Raw genomic sequence first — 23587 nt, forward strand, 5'->3', positions numbered from 1 at the left:
GCTCCATGAAAGCAAGGACCCTTGGTTTTTGTTCTCTTAGTGCCTAGAACAGGGACTGGCTCTAGTAGGTGCTCAATAAATGTATTTGAATGCATAGGAATTCATTAGGTGACGGAGGAAGGAAAGCAATTCTAGGCATAAGAAACAATAAGTGCAAAGGCTATGTGCTATCTCCCCATTTCTCCTATTTAATATCTATTCACTTACCCAGGGTTCAAGTAGACAGGAAGAGGATGGATGTGGAGAGCAGTGATTATCAAACTTTATTTGTGAAAGAATCCCTTGGAAGCTTGTTATAATGTAGATGTCTAGCTCTCTTCATAGCAATTCTGAGCAGGTCTAGGATGAGGATGGGAATCTGCATTTATAACAAACTCCCAGATGATTCTAATGCCTGTGAGCCTTTGACCTCACTTTGAGAGATCCTACCATAAGTTCGCAGAGTTGCTTCCTCCTTTACAGAAAAGTGTCTCAACTGTAACCTGGAATTATTTGCTTATTATTATCAGGGGTAGATGTCTTACTTCTCCCTTGGCCAACTAAGTGAAACTCTAGGAATGCTCTGTCATTTCTAGGCTGTTGATAAGCGATCTGCAGATGCCCTTGAATCCTCGATAGGGGATGAGATAGAAAATTGTGTTCTCTGTGCTGTCTCAAGGAGGGCCCACACTGTCAACAACAGAGGCACAGAACATTGGGGTAAGTGAACAGACATTAAATGTGAGAAATGAGGAGATAGCAGGCATCCCACCTGCAACCAGTAGATGCTTTTTAGTGGCTTGTGGATGGTTGCTGCTCTAAAGTCCACAGCAGCACTAATGAAGTGTGGTGCCATCTTTCTACCTTTCTTTTTCATATCTCTTCTTCCCTGTTTCCAAGTCTGTCCACCTGATCCACCCCACACAAGCTCCAAAACAATCCTTTCTATAATTCAAAACGCCCATCTCATCAGAGGAGATGATAGCCATGGGGGATTAGGAAGAAAGCAGTTTTATTTCAGAGGTTCATACTGAAATGTGAGTGGACAGACTCCACTGGGCGTCAGGGAGAGGATGAGTTTTAAAAAAGGGCCTTGTTACCCTAACATTATATCTAATTGGTAGACTGTGTCTAGTGTTTTTAAGCGGATGTCCTTTCTCATGTGCCTTGCTCAGGTTTTGGCCTCTTCTCTCCCGCTAAAGCCCCTGATCAGGAGAACTGGAGTTATCCATGCCTTGCCACCCTACATGCTGACCCCCAGGGTTTCATATTAATGTAAATCTCCCTCCACAGTGCTTGGATGCAGCAGTTAATCTGAAGGCCTGGCGAGGACCCCTCTTCTGGGCACCAGTCAGTCCTCTGTGTTTACTCAGCTGTTTCCTGGCTACACAGGGCAGCGCTTGCACGTCTGTCAGTTCATGGGCATCAAGGCACTTGGACCTGTTACCAGCATGAGATCCTGAAGGGAAGGGTTTGGGGGATCTCTTGATTGGTTTTGGTTCCTGTCTAGTAGCTGCTGGAGGAAATGGCAGAGGGAGGAAGGATAATATGAGTTTTATTCTGAGCTGGGTGGTGTTGAGGGAAGGGAATGGATTGCAGGAGCCAGGAGGTCAGACAGGATTGGCCTGTTTGGCAAAAACAGTGCAAGCTCTGCCCTGTGGCCATGTGTTTAGGTGGGTAGGAGAGGGAGGAGTGAGATCATCTGGAGGGGAAAGGAAGCATGGTACCATCCTAATTCTAGCCCAGTGCCTTCAGTCTCCCCATGTCCATCACATGCCAGTACTGGTATAAAGTCAGGGTGTATTTTGCCTGTGAATTGAATTGTCTTTGCCAATCGATCAGCTGTGTTTGCAGAAAGACTCTGACTGACTGTGTTCTGGCTGTTGCTAGCAAAGAGACATTTCATTCAGGTGCTGATTAAATAAGGTGCAGAGCCAGATTGCACATTAAGGCCCTTAACTATGGCTCTGGGAGTCCTGGGTAAACACTTATTAGATGTTCTGGGCAGAGCACAAAAAGGCTGGTAGTCAGGTGTTCTCTTCAGAAATCAGGTTGAAGGAAAATGGGGTAAAGAGAGACTTCTATAAAGAGTTTTGATCTTCTTTTCTTACATTAATCAGATCTGAGTGGCTGGTGTGTACACATCAGGGCCAGATAAGTTTCCTCATTGGCATTTACTTGCCAAATTCTTGCTGGGACATTGTAGGCTTGGATTGGGATACAGCAGGGATCCTGACTTAAGTAGGGCAGTAGGAATGCTTCATTTTCCTAATGCAAGTTCAGCTTGGTGGATAGAGCCTTTGGACCATATTTCCTGGGTTTGGGTTTGAGCTCCATCACCATGTAACCTTAGGCATGTTACTTAGCTGCATCTGTAAAATGGGAATAATAATAGGGTTGTTGTGAGGGTTAAATAAAATAATTTAAATCAAGTATTTAGCAGAATTTCTGGCTTATTGTGTGCACTAAATAAATGTTAGCAGTTTTTAATAGTAATAGTATTACTTAACATTTCAAGATCATAGTGGTGTATTGGGTAAGAGTACAGGCTCTAGGGTGGTAAAAGCCTAGATTAAAATTCTACCACTAGCTCTGTAACCGTGGGCAAATTACTTAACCTCTCTGAGCCTGTGTTCCCACATTCATAAAATGATATGATCAAACTTGAACATTACCAGAGTTGTTGTGAGGATTAAGTGAGAAAAATGAGAAAATATTAATAAAGCATTTAAGATAGTATCTGGCACATAAGACACATTCAATACATTTAAATGATGATGATGATGATGACGATGATGTCGGCAACTAAGATGGTGAGGGTGATGATGACAGTCATCATCATTCTCACTATGGCTGCTGCTTCGAGCCTGGGTGTCTGTTGTTGCAATAAGATGGTAGGGATTTGATACAGGAAAGCTTTTCCAAGAAAATCTTCCCTGGCATCATAATTTCATGCAGTGGGCAAAGGTATTGGTTCCATGAAGTTAGCACCCATGTAATAATTTCTGCGGGACAGGGTTGTTTGGCTGTTTGAGGCTTAAGGACATGTTTGTGGGTAATGTGAAAGTACTTTAAATTATCCAGTCCTTTCTGGGTGACTGGGTGATTCTGTTTAAAATGGCAACTCTTCTTACATCTCTAAGATTTAAAGAATTTAGAAGGTGGCTCTCATTGTTAGGAAGCTTAGCTTTCCGGGGACCTATTGGCTTAATTATTACTGCTCTTTATCAATGGGCTGGCTCCATGGTGCAAACTCTCTTGAGATTGGTAGTCTAGGAAACCAGTGAGTTTGTGACAGAAGTATGAAAGGAGTGAGCTTGGGGGAATGGGGTGGGCATAGACTGGTGAATGGGTTTTTTTTTTTGGTTGTTTCTTTTTTTTTTTTTTTTTTTACTTTTTCATTTATTTCTTTTGATTAAGGGGAGTGCAACTTTCTCCAGTGCCAACTATTACCAGAGCTGGGTAACTGTTGGAGGAGAAAGGGCCACCCCCAGAGTTCCTGGGTGAAAGGCAGGTTCAAGTGAACAAGTATCTTAGCTGAAGGAGAAGCACAGTATAGTGGAAACTGTGCTGCTTTCAGGAGAAGACTTCACTGTGCCTTGGCTTTTTGCATCAGCAAATGGACAGAAGAAAACCAATTATTCTTACATCTCCGGGATCCTCTCTCCTTAAGACCAGCTCTCCTCCTTTTCAAGACTTTGCTCTGGGGCCTCGTTTTCAAGACTGAGGTCTGGGGCCTAAGCCACCAATCACTAGAGAAGGATCCCCTTAAGAGCAGCCTTCTGGGGCCTAGACCTTGATCATGTGATTTCAGGCCTTGGGATGTGGGGGGTGTGCTGTATCCTGCCAAGGCCATTGGAAGGCCTCTGGGCATATTCCCAAGCATTGTGGGTAAGAAGGCTGTTTCTTAGCCTTGGAGGTGGGAGAATTGAGAAAGCTAAGGTCATGTTTTCTATAACCTGGTTCCTGGAAGAGGAGCTGGTTTAGAGGGCATTTCTAAACAAACAGCAACCCAAATAAACAGCAGCGCTTGGAAATTAGTTATGAAAGTTCACACATTCTAAGACCTAGGGAAGATTGTAACAAAGGGTCCTCTTCATATCAGCACTTGTTCATTGTTGGTTTGCATTTGTTAAGAGTTTCCTTTTTTAAGTTCCAGGAACTTGAGTGTGTGTGTGTGTGTGTGTGTGCGCGCGCCTGTCACTTTATTCTCTGCACCCTGCAGGAATGTTGCTCAGAGTCATGTGCACAAGCGCCTCATTATCAGCAGCGCTTTCACACTTGGTCCCTTGGGCTGCCACTGCTACTGGCTGCTGCTTCATGTGGGTATTTCTACCTATTTCCTGGACCCCCAGCCTCACAGGGAATGTTGGCACCCTGAGGAAAGGGGCCGCCTCTACATTTGGATCTCCCTTCTGCTGCGCGGCAGCTGACTTTACTCTGCTTTCAAGTTCACCTTTCCTCAGAATAGCCTTGCAAGCTAGCACCAAGCCAAGGTTATGTTTCCTTGCTTGCATGTGGGGTTTCTGGCCAGTCAGCCAAGTGAACTGATTGACCCCCAGCCCTGTGGGGAATTTCAGGGGGGTATTGTCTTGGTCATCGGAGTCAGGGGTGGCCTTTACGCCAAGGCTGCATTAGCTTTGTGGAGAAGAATGTGAAGCCCGCCGTGTCACAGGGTCTCCTGACCGGCTGGGTAGTGTTTGGCCATATCTCACAGCCAGTGCTGTGTTTGCTCAGATGGACGCACATGGAAACCAGGCTAGGATCATCTTCCCAAATGTCTTACTCCCTGCTTTGGGTCTGTCCTGAAAAACAATTTGCAAAGTACATTGTGGTCTGCACCTGTTGTTTTTTCATCCCCCTTTTCCACAGTCAGTTTGCAGTGAATGGAGGATTAATCCTGGCTCTTGCCACTTGTATTTTCTCTTTCCCTTCTTTCCTTGACGTTGGGTTCTTGCTTTTCAGTTATAACTGTCTGTGGACATTAAGGACAGCTGGTGCCCCTGCTCATTTAGGACCTCCCTTAGGCCTTTAAAACGCTGGAAATGTGTAACAGGGCCAGATGGGCAAAAAAGAGTCGAATTTAGGAGAAAACTCACTATAATTTCTGGTTATCTTTGTACACTCTCAGACTAAGTGAGGAGTGGTAGTAATAACACTTGTAACATTTTTGAATACACGTTAATTATGCTTTAGGCATGGTGCTTAGTCTACTGCCTGTGTATTACCTCATTTGCAGCCTTCCAGAAAGGTGGTTTTTTGTTTCATGTAATTTTTTTTTTTTTTGAAACAGCGTCTTGCTCTGTTGCTCAGGCTGGAGTGTAGTGGTATGAATATGGCTCACTGCAGCCTTGACCCCTTGGGCTCAAGCGATCCTCTTGACTCAGCCTCCCAAGTAGCTGGAACCACAGGCACGCATCACCACGCCCAGCTAATGTTTTTGTTTTTTGTAGAGATGGGGTCTTGCCATGTTGCTTAGGCTGGTCTTGAATTCCTGGGCTCAAGCGATTCTTCTGCATCAGCCTCCCAAAGTGCTGGGATTATAGGAGTGAGCCACCACACCTGGCCTGTTTTATCTAATTCTTCTTTTCTTTGCTTCTAGCTGATTTCCCCTTTGGTAGACTATAGGCACTGGATGTTCTAGCTGTACTTTCTCAGGTTGTTAAAATGGCAGAGTGATACCAAATCAGAGCTGAAAGAAACCTCTGAGAACAACTAATTTGTTTCTCCTTCATCCCTTGTTTTCCAGATGAGCAAACTGAGACCCAGAGAGGTGAAGTGATTTGCCCAAAGTCACACAGCTAAATAGAAGCAGAGCTGAGTCTCCTGACTCCCATTTCAATATCTCTCTATAATACCACACATGGCCTCCTTCTATCCTTAACCTTCCAGCATGAAAGGAACTAGACTTTTCTTCTTGCTCACTATTAGAGAAATGGAAATCTTGTGCTTTTTGAGCATCATTGTTTATTGCCTTCTTGAAAGTGAGGATCTCCTGGCTGCAGGCCACCTCCTTTCTTTCTTTCTTTCTTTCTTTCTTTCTTTCTTTCTTTCTTTCTTTCTCTCTCTCTCTCTCTCTCTTTCTTTCCTTCCCTCCCTCCCTCCCTCCCTCCCTCCCTCCTTCCCTCCTTCCTTCCTTCCTTCCTTCCTTCCTTTCTTCCTTTCTTTCTTTCATTTTTTTTTTTGAGACGGAGTTTCACTCTTGTTGCCCAGGCTGGAGTACAATGGCATGATCTTGGCTCACCGCAACCTCCGCCTCCTGGGTTCAAGTGATTCTCCTGCCTCAGCCTCCCGAGTAGCTGGGATTACAGGCATGCCCCACCATGCCCGGCTAATTTTGTATTTTTAGTAGAGATAGGGTTTCTCAATGTTGGTCAGGCTGGTCTCGAACTCCTGACCTCAGGTGATCTGTCTGCCTCCACCTCCCAAAGTGCTGGGATTACAGGCGTGAGCCACTGCGCCCGGCCTGCAGGCCACCTCTTTACCTGGCTGGTATAGCAACTGTTTTTTTCAATTTACTTTCCTGCCCTTGCTTCCTGTCTTCCACAGAGGAGTCTGGCCCTGGTGTCACCATTACTTGCTGTTTGCCCTGGACAGACAGTTCACAGGGATGTGTGTGCTCACTGAGCCTGCATGTAGAGCCAGTATGGGTTGCTTGCAGATGTTGGTTGTTTGGAAATGAGACCCACTCAGCTGTGGATATAACTGAGGCCGTCATTTCCTGCCTCCAAATAGAGGCCTGCATCTGATCCTAGTAAACAGTTGTATGGGGCTCCAGGGCAAGGGATCAAAATTAGAACCTTAGTCTAGCAGAGGTGACAAAGGCCAAAGAAGAAAAACGTCAGAATAATCTGTCAGCCCAGTAGTAGAGGTTAGTTCATCTTGGTTGAGTAGTAGAAACAGCACTGGATTAAGGGTTAGCCAGACCTGGGTCCTGGTTGTAGGTTCATCACTAACTGGTTGATAAAACTGAGTAATTTTGCCCATTCAGGTAGCCTCTCTGTGCCTCAGTCTTCTTATATAATAAGAAATAGAGTGTGGTAGTTAAAAGTGCAGGCTCTGGAGCCAGACTAGTCAGGTTCAAATCCCAGTTCTGCTGCTTTCTAGCTGTGCAACTCTGGGAAAGTTAATTGACATATCTAGGCATGGTTTTTGATTTGTTTTGTTTTATTTTGTTTGAGGTCTTCCAAGTTCATTATTTTTCTTGTTTATTGCTAGACCAGTATACCTAAAGCCTCTGGGCCTGTTTTCTTATCTGCAAAATGGGGATTAATAGTAGTATCTACTTTATGGGGTTCTTGTAAGAATTAAATGCATGACTACATGTGAAGTGTTTAGAATAGTGGTGCATGGCAAGTGTTTAATAAATATGAGTATGGCTGTTATCATCTGTAAGACAGAGATGATCTTTGCCCTTCTTACCTTATAGGGTAAATATGAGAATCAAGTGAAATAAGGTATGTGAATGTGCTGTGAATATATGAATGTGCTGTGAATATAAGAAAGTGCTATCAAAATGAGAACAATCATCATGTCTTGAGAGCAGGAACATTTAAACATTCCTTAGGCCCCCTGTTTCTAGGATCAGATATTGATGGTTATTTCCTTGGTAGCCTGGCAAAAGGGAGAAAGGTAGGTTTGTATGTAGGGTTATATAAATGCTGGGGCCATCAAGCAATGTAGATCCTGCTTTTTTCTTCCCAGTGTACTCAAGAGGGCTTGAAAGCCATGCATCCTAAGTAAAGTGGTTGGGGGATTTGGAATGAAACAGTATCATCTGCTATGATACTGTTCCTTCAGTACTCTTATCTTATTTAACAGCATCACAATCCATCCAGTGACCCAGGTTAAATCCCTAGAAACCTTGATACATGTCAATTCCCCCCTCTTCCTCCTTTTCATCATCATAGTCTCAGTCATCTTGATTCTGCCTTTCATGATCTCTTCCATTTCTCTTCCTTTTCTTCTTTGATTCCCCTGCCCTGGTTCATGTTGTTGTTTATCACTGTCATCATCATCACCTGTCTTGTTAGAGCAGCCTTGTGATTGATCTTCTCTCCTCTATCCTTTACACTACTCTATCCTTTACTCTATCTACTACTCGACCCTTTACACTACTGCCAGAATGATACAAGTAAAATACATGTTGGATCATGCCATTCCCTTCCTCCAAAACCTTTGATAACTCCTTAATGCCTTCATCAGGGATGGTAAACACATAGATGCATACACTTTATATTGTCCCTGGCCGACTGTGCTAATCAATCATAGGCACGCTTTCCCAGGGAGAGTCCAAGTAGATTTAAAATCTGTTTAGCATAGCATTCTAGGTAGCCACTTATCAATCAGTCAGAGCTGGTATTAATATATAGACTAGGGATGGCACATAGATAAAGCCTGTAGAGAAATCTTAATCTCCTTATGATAGGATTCGGTATCTTCTGTGATTTTGGTCCCAACTTTTTTTTTCAGCCTTGTTATTTAGTATATTCTTCCATGTGTTCTCTGATCCAGCCACCAGCACCATGCACTTCCATTCTTCTCTGAGTTTATACTTTGTTTATGCTGCACTGTTAGACAGAAATATTCTTTCTTTTCTCTTCCTGTTGAAATGCTAGTTATCATTCAAGGCTCAGCCCAAACACTCCCTCTTGTGAAGCTGTCTTCAAGCCTCTAAGCCGGATTTAGCCTCTCTTGTCTATTTTAGCATGTTATTCTGCCTTGTATTATGTAATTGTTTGTGTATCTTCCCTACTCCTTAGATTGTATGTTCCCAAATGTAAGGTCTATGTTTTTATTAATTTTTGTATCCCCCACACAGCTTCTGGTACATTCTAGACTCCTAATTTTTAAAAAATTAAGTCTAGTCCAATCCCTTTGTTTTCCAGATGAGGAAACTGTGGCTTAGAGGAAAAGGTCATTAGTTCATTTTGGGATTTGTTGATTTTCAGATGTTTGAGATGTTGAGGATGGATTGTCCAGCAGGCTATTAAGATGTGGTGAAGGCTAGAAATGTTGATTTAGGAGGTATTGCCTTCGAGAAGATAAAGGAGGAGAAGAGGAGAGCATCATGCAAGCTAGAGAAGAGAAAGAAGAAAAGTATTCTGGGGAATGTCTCCTTTGGGAGCAGAAAGAAGACTCTGACGGAGCAGCCATCCAGGAAGTGGAATGAGATCCAGGAGAGGAAGGAGTTTCAGAAGGCAGGAGCTGGTCCTCTATGTCATGAAATGTAGAGGGTGAGGCCAAGGAGGACCTGAGAGAAGGTAATTAGATTTGGTGTTTACAGGCTGGTCCCTGTGGCCAGCCACCCCACCCACTTTAAAATATTTACTCTACAAATGTTAATGTGTGAAGAGTTGCATGCCAGAATATTTATGGCATCAGTGTTGGTGGATACAGAACATTGGGAAACAACCCATTAATAGCAGAATGGTAAATCTGGCCAGTGAATAGTATAGCTTTTTAAAAGGAGGCTGATGTCTGAATTCACTTTCAAAGTTGTTCACAATGTATTGCTAAAATACAAAAATGTTGCAGAACCATATGTATGAGAGAAACCCCTTTTTCTAAAAAAAAAAAAAAAAAAAAAAGCCCAAGCAGCCTCTTTGTATGTGCATGTTTATGAGCACATTTAAAAAATCTGGAAGAATGTATACTAAATAGCACTTACTCCTGAGTGATTAGGGAAAGAGGGGAATTCTCATTTTTTAATGACCACATTTCTGTATTATTTGAATTTGGTTTAAGTGTAGATTCCTTTAGTAATTAAGAGAAATACTTATTTAAATAAAGAAAGGATGATTGGCAGCCTGTGAGAATAGTTTTACTAAAAAAGATTCAATGGACAAAGGAAGCCAACTCACGAGAGAACATTTGGCAACTGAGAAAACATCATGTGTTTTGGAGGCTGTGCCACAGGTGCCTTGCTGTCTGTGTGGCTGGTGGGGGTGAGGCAGGGGGCATGGAGAGATTACGGCTGGAATGAGGCAGTTACCCCATTGCCAGGAAGTTCAGTGGAAAGGGAGGGGATAAGTAGAAGAGTAGCTAAGTGACCAAGAGGCAGGCAGGGGCTGATTAAGAAGGAATTAAAAAAGCAAATCTGTGTGCGTGTGTTTGTGTGTGTGTGTGTGTGTCAGACAGTCAGATTCAGTGCTGAGCTGCAGAGGGAGAAGGAAGGGGACACTTATTGCTATGAGGAAACATCAGTGTGAAGCGGGGAGCAGGGTAGTTGAGAAGGGACAAATGAAATACCAATTTTAGTAGTAGGGAAGCTTCCAGAAAAGCATGAGATCTCAGGCCAATTAAGCCTCTGATACATGTAATGGTTGGGGACTAGGCTGGACTAGCTAATCGCCTTCTCTAACGGTAGGTTAAGAAAGCTCCTTTTTGTTTATGTTTTGGTTACAAAAAATGTTTTGGCAGTAGCAGACTTATTGTACTGGCTCAGAGAATAGTCTGGTGAGTGACTGAAATGGAATTTTTGTGAGCCCTTGAAGGCCTTTAAGTCATCTGGACCTGCTAAAGTTTGGGACTAGAAGTGGAGATGGAGAACAGTGGAGGTCAGAGTCCTCAACCCTGGCTGCATCTCTCAGTCACCTAGGGCAGCAGATAATAAAACACAAACCAATGCCTGCTCCCACACCCTGTTCTTAGATAATTGATTACACTTGGGGCCTGGACATAGGCATTTAAGAAAAAACTCCTCAAGTGATTCTAATCTGTAGCCAGGGTTAGGAATCAATAGTTGAGACGACTGGATTAAATGTGTTCCGAGCCTAAACTGACCACTAGAAATGTGTGTGTGTGTGTGTGTGTGTGTATTGAGTGATATCTCAATATAGTTATTTCCTCCTCTTTATTCCCAAAGCCTTGGGAGTGGACTGCTTGTAAAGTGTTGGTCCCATTGCCTGCTAGTTAGTTGTTTACTTGTCAAGAGAGATCTAAGATGTAAGATTCTCAATAATAGTAACTACCTTTATTGGGCCTTTTTCAGGGATAGGTTTTCAGACTTACTCTGAATCATACAGCTTGTAGGATGGGTGCCAGCACTAGGACCCATATCTGCCCCTTTTGAGCAGAGTGCCTGGCATATAGGTATTTGATCATTGTCACATGATGTGACAAGGAGCTTTGTTTCTTTGTGCAATGCTTCTTCTTATTAAAAAACCCAGCGGTGGTAAAATCTGACATATTTGAAAAGTCTGGTGGGAGAGAGGTTTGAGGAGAACTGCCTGGCATTCAAAAAGCTTATGATATGTTAGATAGTGTGTGGTGAATCTAGATCACATAACATGTATTAAGCAATTACTCCAGGCCTAGTCGTACTAGAGAGATACAAAAGTATTAGATGTGGTTTCTGCCCCCAGGGAACTTATTATCAAGGCTCATTAACAGTCTGACTACTGTATTTTCAGGTGGCAAGTATGTACAGAATTTATGACCAGAAAATGCTAGAGATCAGAGAGGCTTTCAAGTTCCTGAAGTTCAAGCCCGTCGTTTTGCAGATAGAGAAAGAAGCCCAGAGCAGAAAGCTGCTTGCTGAAGGTCACACCACTTGGGAATGGCAGAGCCAGGGCTGGTGTATATGGCCTTACCCTTTGAGGTCCTATTACACTCTGTTCTGTCGCCCTTGAAGGACAGGTGAACCTAATGGCCTGTGTTAAAACTTTAACGATATGCTTTATGCCTCCAGGCCTCCTTATGGTTTGGGGGAGGGGAGGTTAAATTTTAGTCTTTCTTAAAACCTTGAGTGGGAAGGGCCAGCACTGGTTACCTCTGGCTCAAGCCCAAGAGTTCTAAAGATGGCTAATTTTCCCTTTACTGAGACAACCACTGATTCTAGTCTAATTAGGGCACTTTCCTACTCCTCCTAAGGGTCTTTCCCAAGCTCAGTGTGTTTATGACTTTTCTACTTCAGTTCCTCATTTTTTTTTTCCTTTTTGTGAAACTCACCTTAAAGACAAGAGGTGCCTGTCCTTATGGGTGGGCCTGAGAGTTAGAGGAGTGGGGCCAGTTCCTAGTGATACTAGCATCAGGCTGGTTCTTTTGGCCTTGTCCCCTGCTACTTCTCAAGCCAGAAATTTAGATCCAAGTTTGGGGCTTTCTCAGAAGGTTCAGGTATAATTCAAGGTAGAGGTATTCTTCCTTCCAGACCCCTCTCCCCACACAGTTAGTATTAGGGTATAATTCTAGTCACCACTAACATCTATTGAACGCTTACCAAGTGCCAGGCATCCTGTGGAATAGATGCTATTATTTGCATTCCCATTTTATAGATAAGAAAAATAAGGGTCAGGGAGGTTACGTAACATACCCAAGGTCACACAGCTAGAAAGTGACCAAGCTGGTATGGATGTGTAGATCCGGCTGACTCGTTACTATTAGGCTAATGGAGCCTAACATGAAAATAAGTTACTAATTATATTTTTGTATTGACGAAGAACCATTTGCCAATTTTCTGCAAGCCAATTTAAAGAACTGGTCGAAAGAGAAGCATCCTACCTATAGTTCTGTTCCACTGTGGGGTGGACTGTATCAAGAGGCTTGCCAGTCACCTGCATTTGTCAAGTCCCTTCCCTTCTCTGAGATTCAGTTTCTGCCTCTGTAAATGAGAGGGTCAGACCAGATGGTATCTAAGACCTTTTCTGGCTTCATTTGCTACTTCCTGGTAGAATGGAAAAATTGTAGAATTGGATGAAGGACACAATGCATTAGAAACACAAATGTGGAGAGAATACATAGTTCATCATGGATGGGTCAGTTAGCCAGTTACACACTGTTTCTGTTTTCCCTTGTGAATTTATAATGAAACATTTTTTTTTCTTTTCAGTGAGCTTCTTGCTAACATCAGAAAGTACTAGCTTTCCTTTTTTGTTGTTTGGTTCTTTTGTTTGTTGGAGACAGGGTCTTGTTCTATCACTCAGGCTAGATGCAGTGGTGTAATTACAGCTTAACTGTAACCTCGAACTCTTGGACTCAAGAGTTCCTTCCACCTCAGCCTCTCGAGTAACTAGGACCACAGGCACATGCCACCGCACCTGGCTGATTTTTAAATTTTTTGTAGAGACAGGGTCTCACTGTGTTGCCCAGGCTGGTCTTGAACTTCTAGCCTCACGTGATCCTCCTGCCAAAGTCCTGGGATTACTGTTGTGAGCCACTGTGCCTGTCCTCTAGCTTTCTTAAAGGAGCTGTTATTTAATTTCAGTGCTTGTAGTCTCTAAAACTGTTGGTAAACGTTGAATAAAGGCTGAAGGGTAACAGGGCACTTAAATATGAGATGCCATGTTTTATGGCTCTGTGTGAGAATTAGTAAAATTTGTGTTCTGTTTTACAAGAGGGCCTTGGGAGATGATGGTTTCTAGAAGAGAAGCAATTGAAACAACAGATTGTACATGTAACTTTTATCTCCTTGCAGGGTTTAAGAGCAGGCAGATACATAACTAGGTCTAGTGTATGGTATCATTCATTTATCTGTGTGTCGTGAAAAGATCTTGTGTTCAGGAACACTAGGTTAATAATCTACAAAATCTAATACTATTAGAATGGTAGGCTTGATCTTAAAATTTTTATGTTGTTGTTATTGTTGGGTGTGTGTGTGCGTGTGTGTGTGTTGGCATATGTGTTCTTGAACCCAGTGGCCTTTATTTTGGATGGTTTGTATATCAGCTTGCATCAGGGAAGGCTCTGAGGGCTTGTCCCCAAAGCCAGGCTCTTTCCTCCTCTCCTGCTGGCTCACGTATGTCTCCAGGTTCTTATAAGGCAGAATAGACTAGGTACTGCTATTAGAAGGAACGAAATTATTTACCTTGGGACAGGAAGGAGAAGCCCTAACAGGTGGGCTCTGATGGCAGTGCTGCTTGGCATACAGTCAGTGCTACACAAATGTTAAGCATTCTGCTCACTGGTCCTAGGTCAAAGCCCTTGGGATGCTCATCACTTGTGGGCTCAGGTATCAGGGCAGCTGAGTTAGAAAGCCCAACAATATTGCTATACAGAGGGAGTTAAAAACCAGATGGCATCAAAACCCAAGCTGCACACACATCTTGTTCTTCAGCTGCCAACTCTGCACCTCAATCTGATTTTACCTTATTCTCACCTAGGTCTGAGTAAGTTCATGTAATTGCATGTTCCTGCCATGAATATCCTGGTTTTCAGAAAAAGAGTGAGTGAGATGAGGCCACAGTGTGGCAGTATTTGTTTTGTTTGTTTGTTTTTGTTTTTAATGTTGCTCAGTCATGCCACGAAATGGGTACCTCCTAAACACTAACTTGGATACCCTGCTGGTTTGCTGCCTTTCAGGTTTCTATTCACATAATTATTGTTTGCATTCCCATTCTAATTTTGGCCTCTGGTCTCAGTAAGAAGGAGAATTGAAATACTCAGCGTCACACGCATTACACCCACGACCCTCATTCATTTCACAAACTAACCTCCTGTATTTCTTCTCTTCTTCTGGCTTGGCATAGGGCTTTTGACTTAGATCTGAGCTCAAAGCTAATTTCTATTACTCATGAGCTGTGTGCCTTTAGGCAAGTCACCCAATCACTGTCATTATGTTTTTCATTTGTAAAATGGGGCTAAAAATTCTATCTACCTCTTCAAGTTATTTAGAGAATTATGTGAGTTAATATTTCTAAAGCTCTGGGAACACTGTGTGGTACATATTAGGTATTCAAAAAATATTAGTTACAGTCTTCCTCCTTGCTCCCCAAGAAATAGAGCCAGTAACAACAACCTTTCTTCTAATACCTCATGAACTTCTCCTGGCATTAGCTGTCTGAAGGGGCTGAGGTTTGCCTTTTCTTTTGACGATGGAGATTAGTCATTAGAAACTCTGGATTTCATCCTCACAGGAAACTTGAAGTTGTTGACTTTTGTTCCTTGTTAAAGAGTTGGTACGACTGGGGCGGAAATCTCCAGAGAAAAGGGCGTGTTCCTCTACTAATTACTCTGTAGACGGCAGAGGGTGTGTGAGTAATGAGCTGTATGCTGGGTGTGGGAGTTCAGTGCCCAGCCTTCGGGAAAACATGGGTAGGTTTCATTGGCTCTTATAGCAGTTTGTGGCTCCCTGACTGTATCTACCCTGGAGATGTATTGGAGTCCAATAGTTAGAACCTCAGAGCCGTGGGTAATAGGCCTATTACCTACTTCTTCACAGTAATGATAACAGCTCACATTTATTTTGCCCTTACTTTGTGCCAGGCATTGTCCTAAGTGCCTTATGCGCATGAACTCATTTAATCCTCACAAGAATTCTAAAAGGTAGGGTGTAGAGCAACTAAATAGCTTGCCTACAGTCACACAGCTAGTGGGGTGGAGCTCGGATTAGAAATTAGGCAGTTCAGAGCCCATAAACTTAACCAACTGCTTGGTTGAGTCTCTAGTCCTTTGGTTTTCTTTTTTAACTTAACATGTTATAATTTTGTAACTGCTGGTCTTTAGAAATGCAGCTGATCTTTGTGCATCATTTTTGTATCCAGCAACCTTGCTAAATGCTTTTAAGTTAATTATAATTAATATATCTGAGGATTCTTTGGGTTCTCTATCTTGGCAATCGTACATAATCTGCAAATAATGAGAACTTTGTCTCTTCCTTTGTGGCCATTATTTTTTTTAATATCTTTTTCTCAACTTACTCTTTTAGTTGAGACCTCCCGTATGGTGCTTAATACAAGTGACAATGTTGAGCAACTCTTATCTTGTTTTCTGCCTTAAAGGATATGCTTTCAGTGTTTCATCATAAAGTATGATCTTTACTATAATTTTTTTGTTGGTATTATTTATTAGATTATAGAAGTTCCCTCCTATTCTAAGTTTGCTAAGATTTTTTAAAAATCATGAATAGATGTTGCATTTTATCAGAAGCTTTTTCTTCATCTGTAGAGATGATCATATTGCTTTTGTTCTTTAGTCTTTCAGTGTGGTCAATTATACTGATTGATTTTCTAATATTAAATTGTCTCTGTACTTCCCAGAATCAAGTCACCTTGATCATGATGTATTATCTTTTTTATTGTTCCTGGATATGGTTTGCTAGTATTTTACATGGTATTCTTAAACACTGTGAGTGGGCTGGGCGCAGTGGCTCACACGCCTGTAATCCTAGCACTTTGGGAGGCCAAGGCGGGTGGATCACTTGAGGTCAGGAGTTCGAGACCAGCCTGACCAATATGGTGAAACCCCATCTCTACTAAAAATACAAAAATTAGCTGGGCGTGGTGGTGTGTACCTGTAGTCCTAGCTACTCGGGAGGCTGAGACAGGAGAATTGCTTGAATCCAGGAGGTGGAGATTGCAGTGAGCTGAGGTCATGCCACTGCCCTCCAGCCTGGGCGACAGAGCAAGACTCCGTCTCAAAAAAAAAATAAATAAATAAATAATAAATAAAATAAAATAAATCTGTGAGTGAATCTGGCTCTAGTTTTCACTTTTCATACTGCCTTTGTCAGGTTTTCTTATTAAGTTTGTGCTAGCTTCATAAAATGGATTGGCCAATGCTGCTTCCTCTTCTTCTAAACTTTGGAAAAGTTTGCATGATATCAGAGTGATTTGTTTCTTAAAGGTTTGTTAGAACTTGCCTATAAAACTATCTGGGCTTTGATATTGTCTTTGTGGGAAGATTATGGACTACTGATTCAATTTCTTTAATGGTTATAGGAATTTTCAGACGTTGTATTTTTCTTTAGTCAGTGTCTTTAATTTATGTTTTGCTAGGAATTTGACCATTTTGTCTAAATTTTCAAATTTATTGGTTTAAAATTGTTAATAGCGTCTTAACTATAAACACTACAGATATTTAAAAGATTTCTTCCTTTTCTCTCATACTATTATTTGCTACTAAAAAATCAATCTCACCAGTAGTTTGTAAGTTTTATTTATCTTTTATAGGAAATAATTGAGACTTTGTTGATGGAACTGTTACATGTTTGTTTTCTATTTTGTTAATTGCTGCTTATTTTAAAAATCTGTTTTCTCCTTCATATTTTCTTTGGAGTTATGTCTCTTGTTCTTTTCCTAACTTAGGTGGGATGCTTAGCTTATTTATTTTTAGACTTTCTTATTTGACTATATGAATTAAAAGGTTAATAATTTTTGCTACCTACTGTTTAGCTACATTCCACTAATTTTGATATAACATTTTGTTATTGCTCAGTTCCAAGTATTTTGGAATTTCCATTGTGCTTTCTTAACTCATGGGTTGTTTAGAAGGATTAACAGTTTTTTCCTAAATGTTTTAAAAGTCATCTTTTTGTTGCTGATTTCTAACTTAATAACACTGTGATCAGAGAATGTGATCTGTATGTTCTGTTTCTTTGAATTTTGTTGAGATTTGTTTTGTGGCCCAGTATGATACAGTGTCCACTAGATCAACCTTGTTAATTTTGCTGCTCTTCAATCACCTTACCTTATTTTTTCTCTGCTTAATCTATCAGTTACTGGGAGATTTTTTAAAGTTTACCACCACAGAGGTAGATTTATCTATTTCTTCTTTTAGTACTGTTAACCTTTACTTTATATATTTTTGAGGTTGTGTTATTAGGTATAGTATGTTAATTTTTGCATTTATTGTTACATCTATTGATCAAATGTTCAATATAGGGGTCCCGTGGCAACTTAGAGTGTGGATAGATCTACATGCTATAAGGGTGGCTTGGTAATGGTGAAAGCATCCCTCTGGGTGGGCTGGGTAAATTGGATTTTCAGCTCCAGGGAAGAAACACCCTTAAAATCAAAATTGCACCTTCTTGAAGAGTTCTTAAATTTGACATTGCCAAACAAAATTAACACCCTCATATCCTCAAGTGCCAGAGGCTTTTGTCGTTATTAAAAACACTCTTAAAAGCTGCATTCCTTCTGGGATGCATGAGGGGTTGGGAAAGAAAGCTTTATTTTTCATGGGCCTTACAGACATTACTTCTGGTTGGTCAGACATGTTTCAGACCCTTGGACTTTCTTCTTCTTACTGCCTAGTATTTTCTATGAGACTTGAGCCAAATCCTGTTACCTCTCTGCTTTTTAGGTTCAATGACTGGTTCCCTTTTCCCCTGACAGAAGTGAGGTGTGGAGAAATTGAAATAATAGTTGCATAGGGATTCTAAATAATTTATTAGTTCCCTCACTTGCTCTGCAGGAAACAAAAATAAAGTCTGTAGAAGACAGTGTTCACGAGGATCAAGCAACAGAAATGATGTCAGCGATTCCCCCTTTTATTAGATTTTCGAATGGAATCAGACTATGTGAAGCTGGAAGGCATACAGAGAGACAAATTACATTTGGTCACATATGGGTGGGAATGGAACTTTTCAGTCCAGCTCTTGAGCCTATGTGGTGCTGTGAAATCTTATTTTCATGCTCTGTTAGGGCAGCAGCTCCTGATTCTGATTGCGTTTCCTAAATAAGCACTCTGAGCTACTCCTCTTTGCTAGCCCTTCCTTGCTACTCAGAGAGTTTCAATGAAGGGGGAGCAGGTGACCCAGTTAGGGTCCTTTGTTTCAGGTGTTCTTTCATTTGAATGTAACAATACTTCTCTGTCTCTTTTTTTAAAAAAACTTTATTTTTTGATTATAGAAGTAGCATATGATCATAAATTAAGAAATTAGAAATATAGAAATATAGAAAACAAAAGTGAAAGTTTCTGGTAATCTGTCTCCCTGACCTGTTCTCTTCTCTCCCTTTTTCTCTCTCTTTTTCTCTGTCTGTTTTTTTTTGTTTTTTTTTTTTTTTTTGAGGCTGGGTCTCACTCTGTCACCCAGGCTGGAGTGCAGTGGCATGATCATGGCTCACTGTAGCCTTGACTTCCCTGGGCTCAGGTGATCCTCCTGCCTTAGCCTCCCGAGTAGCTGAGATTACAGGTACATGCCACCACACCTGGCTAATTTTTGTATTTTTTGTAGAGACAGGGTTTCACTGTGTTGCCGAGGCTAGTTTGAACTCGTGGGCTTAAGCAATCCTTCCATCTCTGCCTCCCAAAGTGATGGGATTATGGGCATGAGCCATCACATTCGGCCTCTTTTTTTTTTTTAACATTTTTTTTTCGTGTTTTTAAATGTGGGTTTTATTATTGTTCAGATGTGAAAAGGCCAACGGATCAAGAGACAGTTGCCATTTAAAAGACAGTACATTCACTGGGTGCAGTGGCTCACACCTGTAATCCCAGCACTTTTGGAGGCCGAGGCGGGCAGATCACAGGATTTTGAGACTAGCCTGGCCAAAATGGCGAAACCCCATCTCTACTAAAAATACAAAAATTAGCCAGGTGTGTTGGTGGGCGCCTGTAATCCCAGATACTAGGGAGGCTGAGGCAGTAGAATTGCTTGAACCCAGGGGACGGAGGTTGCAGTGAGCTGAGATCGCGCCACTGCACTCCAGCCTGGGCGACAGAGCAAGACTCTGTCTCAAAAAAAAAAAAAAAGAAAAAAAAAAGAAAAAGAAAAAAGAAAAGGTAGTACATTCTTTTCAAAAGGAACTATTATGATACATTGTGTCTTATAATTTTTAAAAATTTTAAAATTTTTTATTATACTTTCAGTTCTGGGATACATGTGCAGAACGTGTAGGTTTGTTACATAGGTATACATGTGCCATGGTGGTTTGCTGCACCCATCAACCCTTTGTCTACATTAAGTATTTCTCCTAATGTTATCCCTCCTCTTCCCCTGCAACTGCCAACAGGCCCCGGCATGTGATGTTCCCTTCCCTGTGCCCATATGTTCTCATTGTTTGACTCCCACTTATGAGTGAGAACATGAGGTGTTCGGTTTTCTGTTCCTATGTTAATTTGCTGAGAATGATGGTTTCCAGCTTCATCCATGTCCCTGTAAAGGACATTAACTGATTGTTTTTTATGGCTGCATAGTATTCCATGGTGTATATGTGCCACATTTTCTTTATCCGGTCTATCATTGATGGGCATTTGGGTTTTAACATTTTTTAAAGAGTTGATGTCTCACTCTATCACTCAGGCTTGAGTGCAGCAGCACGATCAGGGCTCACTGCAGCCTCAAACTCTGGTGCTCAAGCTATCTACCCACTTCAGCTTTCCAAGTAGCTGGGACTACAGATGCACACCACCATGTCCAGCTAATGTTTTATATTTTTTTTAAGAGATGGGGGGTCTCACTATGTTGCCCAGGCTGGTCTCGAACTCCTGGCCTTAAGTGATCCTCCTGCCTCAACCTCCCAAAGTGCTAGAATTACAGGCATGAGCTGCAGTGCCCTGCCCTAGTCCTCCTTTTTATAATAATTTTAAAAAGGTTTTTTTGCTTATTGTTATTATTTTTAATTAATCCGTAATATTTTATATATTTTTGAAGTACAGTGTGAGATTTTGATACACGTATCCATTAACCAATGTCTCCCTAATCCCTCCTTTCCCCCTACCTTTCCCCACCTCTAGTAACTACTACTGTACTGTCTACTTCTATGAGATCAACTTTTTTAGTCCTGCTCTTTTTTTTTCTTTTTATTATTATTATTATTATACTTTAAGTTTTAGGATACATGTGCACAATGTGCAGGTTTGTTACATATATAAAGACCTCGGCTAATGTGAAAGAATATCTCCTTTTCACTCTCTGATCTTTTCCTTTAAATTTGCATTTCTCACAAAAGTGTAGTGTGAAAAAAAATCCAACTTGATGGGGGAGAGGGCTCCAGATTTTACAGAATATGGCTGCATGAAGTAAAGGTCAGGGGTTGAAGGAACTGGAATTAAAAATGCCAATTACTCATCTTTATTTAAAAATGGGTAAATATAAGGCAGAAAATAATATTTTAGGTACACACATCCTGATCTAGCTATGTTTATGTGTGTTGGGGTGATGGATGGACAAGAGGTATAGTTCAAATGAGATCATTTTTGTGAAATGGCTTTGTAAACTGTAACATGCCCTATAAATATGAGATTAGCTTTAATATTGGCCCTGACTCTCCAGTGTGGCTTTGTGTGTTTGTCTAAACACTTAGTTAATATCTGTCAGTGGTCCATTGCACAAGGAACTGACACAATGGTATCCTGTGCCTCTGTTGTTGTTGTTGTTGTTTTTTTTTTTGCAGTTCTAAAAGCTTAGTTAATTGCCTTCATTAGCTTAATATATACCACGTGAAAAACGTAGAAAAGCAGAACTCAAAACTCAGAGAATAAAGGACAGAACATAACTAACTACTGATGTGCACTGTAGTTACCCGATGCAGGGAATTGAAGCATATAAGCTTCATCTACTACTACCTCAAATACAGTAAAGTGGATGACAGCACTCGATAAACTGTAAAGCTGAATAATAATGCCAAGGATTGTTGTCATCATGACTACTTAGATTGGCTGTCACCCAGTGACTTAGCTGTGCTATGCTTCCAGGCAGTTCCTGAGAGGTCCTGCAAGCCCCTTTCCTGTACAGGTGCTAGAAAGTGCCATAGAAATACAGTCTCCTGATGACTGTAAAAGCCAGGCAGCTAAATTTAATAAGACATTTGTCAAGGAGATGGAAGATTATGGCCAATTTTGGTAGACAGATAGTTGCCGGCTAAAACAAAGCATGTATTGAACTGTTTTGGAGTAGGAAGAAGCATTGCTATGACAACAAATTACTTATATTTGATTTAGAAGAAGGAGAGCAGTGTAGCTTAATGGTTTAGAAAGCTCATGAGAACAATTGTTGGCACGGGTTTATGTTAAAATATAAAATGTTAAGTATGATCTGTTAAATAATTGAGCACCTCAGTGCATTCTGTCTCTTCTCTCACTGTCTCTAACCAATAAAAGACAATATAAATAAATTCAAAGAAAAAAAAGCTAGCAGAATTACATGCAAATTGTTCCATTTTATAAGGTGGCCAAATGAAATTCACAGCCAAAATTTGCTGGAATGCAAAAAATGTCGTTTCTTTACAGGAAAAAAAGAACCCAGAGACCTATTCACTGTGTTTTCATGCCATCCAAACCTGATGATGGTAGTTTGGAGTTTCTCTTTCTGTAGGTGATTAATCTTCTTTGTGATTGGTAGTATGTTTTATTTGAAAAGAAACTACACTTCAGACCATTTCTATCCTTTGACTGTGTTCATGCCTGAGAGAATGAGTAAACAGTCATTTGTATGAACTGGTTATTTGTAGTTCCCCTGGGGAAGTAGGTATCAGGCAGGTAGCAAAGGCATCTAGCATCTGGAGGAAGCTTGTGGATATAGAGGCTTTCTCTTAGAAAGATAGCTCTTTCCTTTTCCTAAAGGTAAAACCAAACAGATGGCCCATATTCACTGGGGATAGGTCTCAGGGTCTTCTTCATCAGGTTCTGAGGGTGGGTAGATCTAAGGACTCCTTGAGGGCTCTTGAGGCAGAGAATCAGATACTTTCTAATCTCTCCTTTTTTGCTTTTCCCTGATCCCCACTTTTACCCAGTACCATCTTCCTGTTTTCCCCTTATACTTCCAGAACAGTACAGTAAAGTAGGAAACAGGGAAAAGCTTGGAAAATGGAGGACTGACTCCAAGAGGACAGGAATAACTACCCTCAACTTTTAAACTGCCTCTGCAGGCAAAACTCACAAATTTGTATTCCCCCCCGCCCCACCGCCCACCCAACTTCTTTGGAGGGAAAAATTCCATTGGTCATTATTACTGGGAGGAGGCCATGTCATAGAGTTCATTCAGAGGCGGAAGACTGAAAATAATAAGCCAGATCTTAGGCTAACCTTCTCCTGTAAAAGAGAAGTGACCCAGAATCACAGCTGTTTGATGAATAATAGAATTTGCCTGGCATATAGTTTAAATTTCACCTTTTTATGTGACTTGGAGTTCTGTGTTTTACTAGTTGGCATCATGTCAGATCATGTTCCACCCTCCTCGGAAACTTCTAGTGCTCTCAGTTACTTACAAAATAAAATCCAGAATTGGTGAGCTGTTCCTTAAGGCTCTTCATGATGTGGAAATAGACCTCTTAGAAAAAGGTTGCAAAAGCAATGCATACTCATTATAGAAAATTTGGAAACTAAAGAATTTGGCAAACTTTTTCTGTAAAGGGCCAGATAGTAAATGTTTTAGGCTTTGTGAACCATGCTGTGTCTGCCACAACTACTCAACTCTGCTATTGAAGCACAAAAGCAGCTACAGATAACGCCAGTATGTGAGTGAATGTGTGTGGCAGTGTTCTACTAAAACTATATACAAATCAGTCAGTGGGCCACGTTTGGTTCGCGGGTTATTGTTTGCTGAACACTGCTATAGAAAATAAAACTAGTTCAACCATTGTGGAAGTCAGTGTGGCGATTCCTCAGGGATCTAGAACTAGAAATACCATTTGACCCAGCCATCCCATTACTGGGTATATACCCAAAGGACTATAAATCATGCTGCTATAAAGACACATGCACACGTATGTTTATTGCGGCACTATTCACAATAGCAAAGACTTGGAACCAACCCAAATGTCCAACAATGATAGACTGAATTAAGAAAATGTGGCACATATACACCATGGAATACTATGTAGCCATAAAAAATGATGAGTTCATGTCCTTTGTAGGGACATGGATGAAATTGGAAATCATCATTCTCAGTAAACTATCGCAACAACAAAAAACCAAACACCGTATATTCTCACTCATTGGTGGGAATTGA

General features: G+C 41.2%; 1 protein-coding gene across 10 annotated transcripts in view; it reads left to right on the forward strand.

Moving 5' to 3' along the window:
• Positions 1–23587, forward strand: part of TMEM164 (transmembrane protein 164) — a 181267-nt gene that overhangs the window by 8816 nt on the left and 148864 nt on the right. Inside the window, exons 2-3 of one of the 10 annotated variants that reach the window (XR_010154925.1) lie at positions 8931–9242; positions 14079–14152. The exons of 7 other annotated variants lie outside the window; for them this stretch is intronic. The gene's annotated coding sequence lies outside the window, so the exon portion shown is untranslated. Of the gene's footprint in view, positions 1–8930; positions 9243–14078; positions 14153–23587 lie in introns of those variants that run through there. 2 more of the 10 variants (XM_016942935.3, XM_054676411.2) reach the window with 2 other exon arrangements.

Source organism: Pan troglodytes, chromosome X, assembly GCF_028858775.2.
Source record: "Pan troglodytes isolate AG18354 chromosome X, NHGRI_mPanTro3-v2.0_pri, whole genome shotgun sequence".
Taxonomy (NCBI): Eukaryota; Metazoa; Chordata; class Mammalia; order Primates; family Hominidae; genus Pan; species Pan troglodytes.